Source organism: Cygnus atratus, chromosome 10 (assembly GCF_013377495.2).
Source record: "Cygnus atratus isolate AKBS03 ecotype Queensland, Australia chromosome 10, CAtr_DNAZoo_HiC_assembly, whole genome shotgun sequence".
In the NCBI taxonomy this organism is placed as follows: domain Eukaryota; kingdom Metazoa; phylum Chordata; class Aves; order Anseriformes; family Anatidae; genus Cygnus; species Cygnus atratus.
In genome coordinates this window covers 9,486,845-9,499,413 of record NC_066371.1, presented here as the reverse complement: position 1 = coordinate 9,499,413, position 12,569 = coordinate 9,486,845, and the positions used below count along the sequence as shown (strand labels likewise).

The window sequence follows — 12,569 nt, the reverse complement described above, 5'->3', positions numbered from 1 at the left end:
TTTAAGTAAGCTTTGTTAATGTTTGACTTTAATATTATTACTTTCATAAATCTGAAGGGGAAAAAGCTATAAAATGCATTCTGCTGAGATGTGCTACAGGAGTTACTTTTGCTTACCATTTTGTTGTATATCACAGCTAGAACATTTCCCAGATAAGAAGTTTTAACCTTAAAAAAATAAATAAAAATTAAATCATGCATATTTAGAACCCACTCAAATTTATTTATACATTGTTTGCTAAAAAGAAACTCATACCCAATTATATTTGAGTGGAACAAGATCCACTTGCGGATCATTGATGGATAATTGTGCTGGTAATACAGCTGTATGTGGTATAGAAGCCCAAAATTGCCGGTGATGTTAGTAATGCTTCTGCAGGATCCGTGATAGCACAGGAGGTACACCAGACTATCTCATCCCTCCGTGCCACCCAGCAGTCCTCTGGTTATCGTCCTCCCTGAGGCTGTGCTCCCTGCTGCGGCGGTGGGGAAAGGCTACGGCTCTTGCTTGGTTGTCTCCCAGCTGAAGCACCTGATGGCAGGAGGCAGGAGTGGCCGAGTCAGTTGTGCTCGTACAGAGGGGATCCTGCACCCTGGAGATGAGGAGAAGCAAGGCAGAAATCCCCGTGCCCAGCACTGTGATTCTGAAGCTACCACTACAGGATAAAATCCTGTAAATCCCGTGCCTAGTGGCACCTTTTCTATCACTACCGTAGATAAAACTGTATATAGGAGTTGAGTTTTTTTTTTTGTTTCAGAGTTGGAAACCAATAACATCAGTTGCAAGCATATCTAGAATTTTTATTTTTAGAAAACCTTGTTCAGTTGTTTATGGCTTTGCTATGAAATGCTATAAGATGCTGATAGGATTTCCTCAAAAAAGTTTTTTTTGAACATACCAGATATGAGGATGCTAGTTATTTGAATACATTTTTATTTCACAAATACAATAACAAGTCTTTGGTCTTTTTTTAAGCACCAATTTCGGTATCTGTTAAAATCAGGCTTCGAGAAGAATTGAGCCAGCTCTTTAAAATGTTGATCTTTTGAGAAAGGCCAGTTTCAGAAAGGTCATTCACACACTGTTCAGGCAAGGGTGAATCTCTTCAGTGGTGATTATGCTTACAGGATAGAGTGCTAAATCCTGGAGAACGGTGACGTGGGGAAGGATGCAGAGGCAATTGTGAGTAATCAATAGGTGCCTTTTCTGACACTGGTAAGAGGGTTGATAAATATATTGAAGTTTGTCTAGAATGGGGATGCTCATCATCATTTTTTGGCTTCAGTAGAATAAGAAACAAAGTACTAGCTTTAATGAGCTGTTGGTGTCTACCAAATCATGGAATAGTTGAAGTTGGAAGAGACCTGGAGGTCATCTGGTTGAACCCCCCCCTGCTCAAGTAGGGCCACCTGGAGCTGCTTGGCAAGACCATGTCCAGGCAGCCTTTGAATATCTCGGAGGACAGAAACTCCGCAGCCTCTTTGGGTAACCTGTTGCAGTGCTCGGTCACTGTCACATTAAGGAAGAGTTTCCTGATGTTGCAACAGATCCTTCCTTGTTCTGGTTTGTGCCCATTGCCTCTTGTCACTGGACACCACTGAAAAGAGCCTGGCTCCATCACCTTTGCATCCTCCCTTCAGGTATTTCCCTACATTGGCAATATCTGCCCTGAGTATTGTCTTTTCCAGGCTGAACAGAGCCATCTCTCAACTGTTTCTGATAGGAGACGTGCTCCAGTCCCTTCATCATCTTAGTGGCCTTTCTTTGAGCTGTCTCCAGTATGTCCTTGCCTCTCTTGTACTGTGGAGCAAAGAACTGGACACAGGACTCCTGCAGGTGCTGCCTTACCAGGGCTGAGTAGAGGGGAAGGCTCACTTCCCTCAGCCTGCTGGCAGCACTTTGCTAATGCGGCCCCGGATACCATTAACCCAGCATATTTTGCCTAGTGTACACAAGCATTCTTATGCCCTGATTTAAATGTGGATGTGTGAGATTAAGCTCTGAATCAGCTTGAAGTGACGCTTGATGCTGGTGTTTCTAATTGAAATTCCTCTTGCTCTTTTATACAGATCAAATCAAATGACAGCACAATTCATTCCAGCTTTATCTTATGTAAAAACATGCTATATTTATCATCCAAAGCAGTAATGGCAGTAGGAATTGGTAATGAAATTAGAAGTGACCCAACCAAAGAACCATGGGCTTTTATGTGCCTCCTTTTTTAGCTGTAGGATGCTGTTCTTAAATCCCACTACCTAGCTAGCTATAATTACACAGTCCTGAGCTCTGGCTGACCTGACAAGCAGAGCTGTGTAACATCCATGCGAGGCATATAAAACACTATGCCCTATCAGTGTTGCTGCTTGTTTGTGCTGAGCTTCAAGTTTTCTCTTCTTCCATATTTTCCTTCCGAGTTGCTCTCTTTTGTAGAACTAGTTTTTTTACAGTTGCTTCTGACTGTCTGTCACATGAGATACAGTACCTGACTTTGAGAGTGACTCCAATCTGTTTTATCTGAGACTGTAAATAGCTAAGATGCAAAAGGAAAAGCTGCTTATACTGCATCTCGTCCATAACTGCCCACGTTAAGTCTTCCTTTCTGTTCAAGTGCAAACACGAGCAGACCAGCTATGCCACTGAAGGAAAGCTCAGGCTAACCTCTTTTTTTTTCTTTGCACTGAAACAGATTGGAATCGCTGATATAATCAGCGGTCATCTCTCGGCTGGCTGTGTGCTCAGATTTGGGACCGAAACCTTGCTCTGGCCCCTGACTTTGATTGCTGCACTTCTACCATAACGTGCTCTGAAATGGTGGTGGATGCGCAAGACACGGCAGAGTGCAAGCACAATACCACCGTGTATGGATGCTCTGAGCACACACAATTGTCTTCCCCTTCTGGTCAGTGTAGTTCGCTTATTTGTGTTGGAGCTGCACTGACATTAAGCAGTATTTGTTAAGCCAATTAGGCTATCAGAGAAGGGCATTAGAGTCGGAACACTTGGATCGTGATGACTTTCTGTTCTATGTCGCCTGTATTTGATTAATTATTTTTGTGGTGACACACCTTTATCTTAACAAGCAATGATCTTGTAGTTTTCCTAGATTTGTCAAATAGTTTTTGTTGTGATACTATGGCAAAGACCGTGGAAGAGGAGAAATTCACAAAGAATGTCTGTACTGTATGAAGAGCAAGTGTAGCTGTTAGTAGGTAGAGGGGACACAGGACCTCTGAGATTAAATAACTTGCAGTGCACGTAAGATCAGCTTGACAGCATACCAACTAGTTGCTTGTGTTGTTAGGATAACTCTAGTTTGTGTGTGTATATACATTTTTCTCTGTAGGTTGCTGGTTGCTGCCCCATTTGTTAAGAACTTTAACAGAAGAGTACAAGCTGAAAATACATAGATGGCTGGGAAAATGTGATTTTGTATTACCGTGGCTTGGCAAGGATTTGAAGCAAGTGAAGTTGTTATTAGCTTCCTGTTTTTTTTGAAAAGGTAACTGTATTGCTCATTCCAGAATAATTTGTCTGACATTGTTAGAAAGTGTCTTAAATCATTGAGCATAGCTGTTAATTGAGTTTAGGTGCTCTTACATGCTTAGTAGTGCTAGAGTTTTGGATTATATAAATGCTTTGAGCTTGACTACACAGTTTCAATTGCACTGAAATTATTTTCTTTGTCCTCTGTTTACAAGTTAGTTTTGCTTAAATATCTCTCCTAATAAAAGATGTGAGTGTTCAGTTGCCTCTTTGAAAATTATGGCTGAATATAAATGATATTTTTCTTATAGGTAGTTTAAAGTGCTAGTAAACTATATTAGGTATGAATGGCACCGTAAACTGTTTCACGATAGTAAATATTTGATTTTTCAAGATACCTTTTATGCTCTGATACCACATTATTTAAAGACACTATCGGTCTCAGTAGGACTGTATAATAAGCCTGCCAAGCAGCTGCCAAGTGCAGATATCCAACATTTACATTCAGTGTTGTGTGATGGTAGCTGTGACATGATTCCAATTAAAAGCTTGGTCTGCACACTGCAGATGTGTTCTGAATATTAATGTGTGCTACAGACAGAGCAGATGGAATCTTTTTTAAAATACAATGCAGTGAATGTAAAATTAAGGTTGGGTTTCTGGTGGAAACAGAAGCAATCAAAATTCTTTTTTTCCCTTGTTTTTCATTGCTAAATCAGAAGATCTGTGTATCGTCATCCTCTTTCTTTGCATATAAGAGGAAGTGAGCTCTTCATTATGCATCCAAATAAAAATACAGCATTATGTCTAACTGAAGTTGTCTTAAATGCCAAATGTACCTAGAAAAGTATTAGGAACGCATACAACATTTGCTATGCCTTAAAATATGCCGATGCCTAAAGGACAGATATGAGGCAATGGGTAATAGTTGAAATGTAGGATGTTATTTGAGGAGTTGCTTGCTGACAAAGGCTGTGTGAAAGTGTGCGGGTACTTAACTGGGATTTGAAGATGTCATGTGAGGTATATTAGGGTACTTATTGAGGCAGGAAGGAGAAGGCTTCCTGTGTGAGCAGGAACTGTAGCTTTCCTCCTGTTGGTGTTATCTGATCCTCTCAGGCGGGGTGTGAGCAGGAGCGGTTGTGCACACCCGCCGGGATGGGCATGTGAGCTGTGGGAGTCCCGGCCCGTAGCTCGCCAGCGTTACTGTCGTGGTTGTGACACGCTTCCCTCCCACTCTTCTCCTCAATTTTAAGTACCTTATACCTGGGGCTACATAAGCACGAAAGGCAGCACCGGTGATTGCGTTTTCCCCTTGAGCTGTGCTGCTTCCATGTGGGCTTTTCCCCAGGTGTGCCTTGGCGTGCTGCTCGGCTGCTGCACCGCCTGCCTCGGCCTTCTCAGCCGCTGGCCTCGCCTTGTGGAGGAGTTTCCCGGCCTCAGCAAGGGCCCTCACCTCACTCACCTCAGCGGTGCGGGCACGCGTACGGAGACGTTGGCTGCATCCTGAGGGCGATGCCCGCCTGATGAGAGCGGTTCTAAAATCTAGGCCAGGCGAGAGGGGATATGGGGCTGCCCCTGGGGCCTGGGAGAGGGCAGCAGCGAGAGGGTCCGGGCCTGGTGTCATTGGCTGCTGTCATTAAAGTTTGCGCTTGCGTGTTTGGGCTGGTAGGGGGACTTTAATGAGGCTTCTGAAAATGGAAAAAACAAGCCCCATGGCCGGTTTGGGTTTTAGCATCATCCACGTCATGTTCACCTGTACGCTTCTGTTATCTGTGGAAAGATTTGTGAAAGCAGCTCAGTTGGAAATAATCAAAATGGAGCAGCTGGCTAGACATAGCTAAATGACATTTTTGTGACTCATTTAGAAATTACCCCAAGGTTTCCAAGTATGGTCAGTGAAACTCAGCTTTACAAGCAAGCCGAAAGAAGTTTGTGTTGTCAAGTTTTAACATATAGCAATGACTCTGCACCTGATAGCACATCAAAGCATAGAGATCTGGTTAAAAGTCTTAACGGTTTGATGTTTAAAAGATGTGAAGACGTGAATTTAAGTCTTCTCTAAGTGTCCAGGAAATAAGAGCTAGAGTTAAAAATGAAAAAAATCAGTTCAAACATGAAAGTAAGTATTGCTTTAAAAGAACTGAATTTGTCAGCCAAACATTGCTTTAAACAGCACTTCCGAAGTTTGTCATTGCATTTCAAAGATCTTAAATACCCTGAAGTATTATAGATTTTTTTTCCCCTCAATATCTACCTTTTCTGGTGTGGTGGGAGTCTGGAAACTGGCAAGGTGAAGTTTGAAAATGGGGCTGGGAGGGTGGCAGGGAAGAGCCTGGAGGGCAGGGAAGGGCAGAGGCAGTCCTTCCTTTGCCACCGCTCCGAGAGTTGGGGTGAGTTGCCTGTGCTTCCTACTGCTTGGGAACTGCCTCCTCGTTCCCTAGATAAGATGCCACTATCTTTTCTTGCCTGAAGCATGTATTTAAAAAAAAACCTGTGCAGTTATTTCTTCTTGCTGGGGTGTTTCTGTTACTTTGTAGTCTCAACTTCATCTTTGACCCTTTCTAGCTTTTTCATTGTGAAAGGATCCCTGGGGAAGTTGCTTCCAGAGTTATGTTCAATCTCTTTACTTTTTGTCATCTACTTTATGTCAGGATTACAAATCAAACATTATTTTAAAACATTCTTGATACTACTAATGTGGCCTTTGGCCTCCCTATTTCTGAAATGGATTCTTCCTCACTTGGGCTTTAGGAGGAAGCTTAAATTTCCCCTTTTCACTCAGCGGTCACCTTAGGCTGTCATACTGTGTCTTGCCTTACCATGCTTCCTGGTGTCCTGTCTCTTGTGACAATACTTCAAGGATCTGTCAGTTTCTTTTCATATCTCTAGTTCTTTGCAGCATCCTTCCATTTCCACATAGTGTGTAATTTTACTTTATAATCCTTGAAAAATATCCAAGCCTTTCATTTCGGTCCCTGACAATTCAGTTGTATTATCAGCACTGTGGTATCTTCAAGCACTGTGATATCTTTAAGCACTGTGAAATGCATCCTTTCAGCTGAGATTGGGCCTTAGCACTGGGAATTTGTCTAATTTCATGTCTGCAAAGCAAATGCACACATTATTGTGAACCATTTGGTCTTTGTAATATAGAGCACGCCCATAAAAATGGTACAGTGTTTGGCTGGATCTCTGAAACACGTCAGCAAGAAATAGGAGAAGGGTGTGTGGGTCATGCCGCCGCAATGTCAGATAATACGGAGTGCTGCTTGATAGGTATTCATTCTCCTGTGCTTAGGATTCGGTTAGGCTGCGTTAACTCCTGAATTCCAAACGCAGGGTTCATTGTGTAACAGGAACACGGTCTGTTTTGGTATTGAATTAATATGTGCTGACACCATAAGAAAAATCACTCCATGTACTACAGTGCACTCAGTCATGAAATAAGGATACTGAAATGGTGGTGCGTTATTTTTAAAATATCTTCGATTTAAAAAACAAAAACCTCAAAACAACAGAAAGCAAACCGCATGCACAAACCTTTTAGTAGCAGTTCTTGACGGAGAGGCTATAACCAGAGGCTTCCTGAAATTTCCGCAGAGAACCAAGCTAAGATTTATGGGTTTCTTGGATTTATCAGCTATTTAAAGTCTGTCCATTCCAAAGCATATTAATTTTTCTTCTTTGCTTAAAAAAACAGCCAACCCGAAATAGCATAGCAGCTTTAATAATTTCATGAAACATCTTTTTTTTAACTGACATAGCTGCCTTGCTTGTTGACTCAACTTTTTCCTTTAGAAGCAGTTAATACATTCTTCCTATCAGAAGGGCTTTAAAAAGCTCAGAGAAAGTTTTCAGGAGCTCCTTTAAGATGAGGCTTCCAGACGGTGTTTTTCCATTTTATGTCAGTAATTTTAAAATCTAAATTAAAAAAAAAAAATCAATTAAACTGGAGACCAGGATGTGGTGCTATTTGGTTTTATATTTTATTATTTCTTGCTGCTGCTGCGAGCTATTTTTAAATACCAGGAATGAAAAAAATATCTATGCTTCTGTTTTCCTGTAGTAGAGAGGAAAACAGCGTTTAATATAATTGCTGTTATTGTTTTACAACTTAATAAATGTAAAATTGCCTTACGGAAAGGTTAAGTGTGTGCGTAAACACAGGCAATCCTGGATCACGGTCTCAATTTTTCTCCTTTTTTGTTTTCACGTACCTCCGTTCATCCTTTTAAAGAAGGCTCTTCCTCCCTAGTGTTCCCTGACCTTGTGTCTTCCTCTGGATATCTGGCGTGCTTCAGCTGACACCGGCAGGATCTCTCCTGTCTGTCTCTAACCAGGATCTGAATTTCCATCCTTTCGGGGGGGGATGGGAGGTAGTAAATAATAATGTGAGTTGTACCTGTAAAACTCTCCTCCATTTCGCTGTTTTCTTTTTCTGAAAGAAACAGACACCTACTGTTTGGTTCCAGAGCTGTTTTTTGGGGGAAAAATGTGGTAGTTTGTAGTCCCGCTCGGACTGCCCCTTAGCAAGCAGTGGTCTGGAAGGGGTTAGTGGAATTTGCCACTGCTAAGCAGGGACATCCTGAAGGAAATCGTGGATACTTAACTGTTATATTAGTTCTAGTCACAGAGAACCCTCTTATTTTACTTACTTCTTGAAAAGCGAGTTCAGATCAGCGTTTATTAGAGTATGATCGTATATTTGATGATGAAAGTCTTGTTTCTGCTCTAGCATTGTATTTTAATTACTAGAAATCCTTAAAACTTGGTACTTGAATCTTTACGTTTTCTCACAGTGGCGGTTCATATTCATGTAAGTCCATTAACATCTTGGTGTGTAGAAAAACAGGCTGACAGCTGTAGTCTAGCACTTCCTTATCGTAACTCGATACAGCATTCCGCAGAGACAGTCACGCCTCGGATTTATGCTCCGCTCTGCTGCTGGCATTTCAGCTTTAATAGTTTATAGTGTCAACTCACATGCTGTTTGGATAATCGTAACTGACTTGTTAAATAAGAACGGTTTACATACTGCTTCTCTCTTTGTCTCTGTTCACACAGGATGATTTTACGCCATGATTTGATGGGAAATTACTCTGGAAGTCACAGCCTTCTACTGATTTGTTATATTACTGCTGGCATTATATGCTGTTGGAACTCGGGGTGCTATTCCACTGACTTTATGCAACCTGTTGTAAACTTTGCTCCATCTTCCACTACTTTCGAAAAGTAGTTGGGTTGGTTAGAATGTTGCATAGAAGATGTAGATTAAAGGAAATCATTTTGTTGTGCACACAAGAATTTATCGTGCCACTAAAAATTATATCCAGTATCAGAAGCAATCAGTATGCATCTCCCCAGTTTAGTTAGGAAGCGTTCACAGATCCAAGTAAAAAGCAAAGACCTTGTGGAAGAGGAGGAGAAGTTTTTAAGGTTTCCAGTACGAAGTGGTAACATCTTGTACCCTGAATGCATGCCTGGAACGCCAGTTCTTCCTTTGTCCCTGAATTTTTTCCTGTGACCCTGAGAAGGTCTTTGAGTTTTATTTATTCTTTCTGTAAGAATTTAAAATTCTTAGTGTGTGGAAGAAGAAGATGGCAAGAGCTGGGAGAAAGACTGTTGTCACTTTTCTGTTCATTTCAAGCTTTAGCATGTTTCGTAACCTCACAAAGCTTATAAATAGTATAGAGAAATATCTTGCGCTTTTGGGTGGAAGTGTAACTTTTTAAAAGCTCGGTGCTGTTCTTTGCCGGTCACTTTCAGTACACCAACAAAGAAGGGATCCCACGCGTTGTAGGAAAAGCATTCTTTTAGATCCTATTTGTAAAGTTGGGAGAACAATTTCATTGTCAGTTGTTTGGCTTAAATACCTTAATTGTTGGTTTGGTTTTGAAAGCAAGGGTAAAAACAGGTAATATGTGTGTGCTTCTTCCTTTGTATACTTTTTCACATCTGGAGCTGAGTGTTCCCACCTGCCTGCACCAATGGTCACAACTCTTGCCACTTAGGCATGGTAAGCCAAACTCCAGTGTCAAATATTTCAAAGAAAATCTCAGTGTCAAACTGAAGAACTTTTGAGAAATCCCTGTTTTTTTGTCTCATTTTCTCCACTTTTGGGAAGTATTAAGAAACAAAACCAAAACCCCCAAAACTGTTTCAGGTCATTGGTTCCCAGCATTACGGCATACCAGCCTGTGTTCGAGGTTTTATATCCCTCAGTCTTCAAGTGAGAAAAGGAGCTACTAACAAGCAGTAGTATAGCTGTGTGGCAGTAGTGATTTTTGCTGTTTGATAGAAATCATGTTTGTGACTTTGACTAACAGAAGTGATTTATTTATGCAGCTGATTCAAATCCATTTATTAAATAAACGGAGCAGCGTACCTTCATGTAGGAAAAGTGGTGCAGTCTTTTATTAGCAGATACATATGTCACTACTTTTGTGGAATTGGGTGATTGAAAGTAGTGTCAAATGTTTTTGAAATTGGGAAGTTGAGCAGTTTTATAGCGTTCTTCTTAGAGTGTTTATGGTGTATGTGTGTATATATGGCATTCATACATATGTATGAATGAACACGTACTTTTTTTTTCCCCCAGTGCGGGAAAAGGAGAATGCTGAATGAGGTTAAGCAGTACTGATATAAAGTTGATAACTACTTATTTAGTAAGTATTTATTTAAGTTAGAGAACTGACTGGTTCTAGGAGGCGAAACTATAAATAAAAAAGAATCCTACAGCCAGAAACTTACAATTTCTTTTGAGCTGTGAAGCAGCCCCTGATGAGTGTTCCTACCTAGTGCTTAACCAAGGCTGTGCCTCAGGTCAGTCTGGGGAATATGCACACGTTCATTAGAGACTTCTGTTTTTCCTTGAAACAGTTGAGTAGTTTTCCTGTCCGAAGTCAACTCTGGCAAAACCACAGAACGTGCAGCTTGATGTCTTTCCGCTGTTGATGTCACCTGCCATCAGTTCCAGGGAGGAAATTGGGCTGTTTTGGCCTCTTCTGGTACAATGGTTTAATTTACCGTAGGTTTCGTTGTTTTCACCTGATTGCTGAGTCTTGGCTCCCACAGGACAAGTAAAAACAAACACTGTGCCAAAGGTACGAGATGGTTCGTGATTACAAACTTTAGTGTTACTGCACAAGGTTTTTGACCTAAGGGAGGGTTTATAATACAATCATCTCACAGCAAAACCTTTTAATCTCATTTTAATTTCTTCAATTAACACATTAGACCTTAGACACAGCACACTGGTGTGCAGGAGGGACATTTGAAGTGTGGATACACAAAAGGAACGTTTCCTGTTTCAGAGTAGCAATTTCTTGTTGAAGGTATCTCTGCTGAAGGGTGCCGGGTTGGTGTAGGGGATTCTCTGAGTTCTTGTCACTACTATAGAGGACGTGTGCTCTAAAGGCTGCTTTGGTCCAAGGGGTTACTGTTAGTAACCTATGAATATTGCTTTAATACCATGAATATTGCTTTAAGTTAGGTGCCTTTTTGTGTTCAGTCCAGAAGCTCTTTCAAAATAGGCCTGGCTACTCATAAATGCGTTAGTCCCTTCTACCCCATCTAAAGTTGTGGACTCTGCCCGCAGCCTAACGCAGGTTTAGTGGGACCCTCACAAGTTGTTCTCGCAGCGCTTCTTGATGCCAGTGCCTTCTGTGACAAGCCACAAGTATTCCATAGGAGCAGCTCTGCTGTCTGCGCGACTCTGAAATAGTCATAAACAAAGAGAGCTCTTCATTGGTAAGCTAAAACAAAAGGAAGTGTTCATCTTCTGTGGTAGGAAACGCCAGGTTTTATCTCTTTGGCATAAAAATAGTCATCATCTGACAATGTATAAAAGTGAACCTGAAATTTTATAGGTGTTAAAACTGTCACTGGTGTAAGGAAAAGCAAACTATCAATTTAAGATTAAATACTTTGTGGAGGCAGAATAATGGTGCTCTCTTAACTGTCCTTAAGAGGTTATATTTTTTTCTCGTTTTTAACACTGTGGAAAACTTGGTGCTGTTTTGATGACACTAAACCCTGCTACGAGATAAAATAAGCAAGATTCTTAAAGAAGCTGTAGTCTTTGGAAAGTGGGTGAGCCATGAAGTTGCTGAAAACACTCAAAAGAAGAAGAGTTTTTGTGGATTTGATTGAGAAAGCATTGATATTCCTATTCTGGTAGTGCTGAGATACAGGAACATTTCTAACTTCTAAAATAAATAAATGAATGGTGGTATCATTAAGGCTTTGGTAGCACGTGTCCAGCTCTGTCTGATGCATGTACTCTGCAGTATAAAGGTTCATCTAATTCTTAAATATTTAAAGAATGGAATAGGAATGTCACTGGTTACATCAGAAAAATGCAATTATCAGTTGTGCGGAAGAGGGACGGGGAAAGCATGAAACAATCAGAATAAAATTGCTTTGGTTGTCAGTGGTGGGGGCGCAAGTGAGTGTTTTGGTTTTGTTCTGGGCTGGTTTGTGAAGCTTTACACACTGGTTATTTTTGTGTTGAGACTGAAGCAACTCAAACACAGGAACTTGATTACAGTGGAAAAAAAGGAGAGGATGCTGTTCACTAAAGTGTGGCTTAATGTAGAAATGCATGTGAATAGTGAGATCAGAGGGAATGTTTAATTAGTATGTATAGCTAGCAGCACGAACAAAAAAGCAGTGAAACGGATTGTCCATCTCAGGATTCTTTAGCTTTAACGGGAGATAATTTTTGTCAAGGGGAAAGACTGGTGCTAGTACAGGAGCGCTGGACGATGCACTGCTTCAGTTATGTGGCTCGGGGTGTGTAGGGGTATGGAATGCTTTAGCTAATGGGTTTCATCAGCTTCTAATCCATGTTAATTAGGTGTAGCTAACAGTGTTGTGATGCTTCGGAATATTGCTATGTAAAGTGGGCTAGAGCTTGATGGTAGGTTAAGATTGAGTTACCTCTGTAGGGGTGTGTGTGTGTGTATGTTTTTTCAGAACTGGGTAAAAACAAACTGTTTGCTCTCAATCTTAGCATGTGATGGCCTGCTGGAAGATAAAATTTTAACTTTGAGTAAGTACTTATTGTCTGGTGAATAGGTGGA

At 41.0% G+C, this 12,569-nt stretch overlaps 1 protein-coding gene across 1 annotated transcript in view; it reads left to right on the top strand.

Annotated features, from left to right (window-relative positions):
- Window positions 1-12,569, top strand: part of PRKAR2A (protein kinase cAMP-dependent type II regulatory subunit alpha) — a 53,728-nt gene that overhangs the window by 9,162 nt on the left and 31,997 nt on the right. The window lies entirely within an intron of this gene.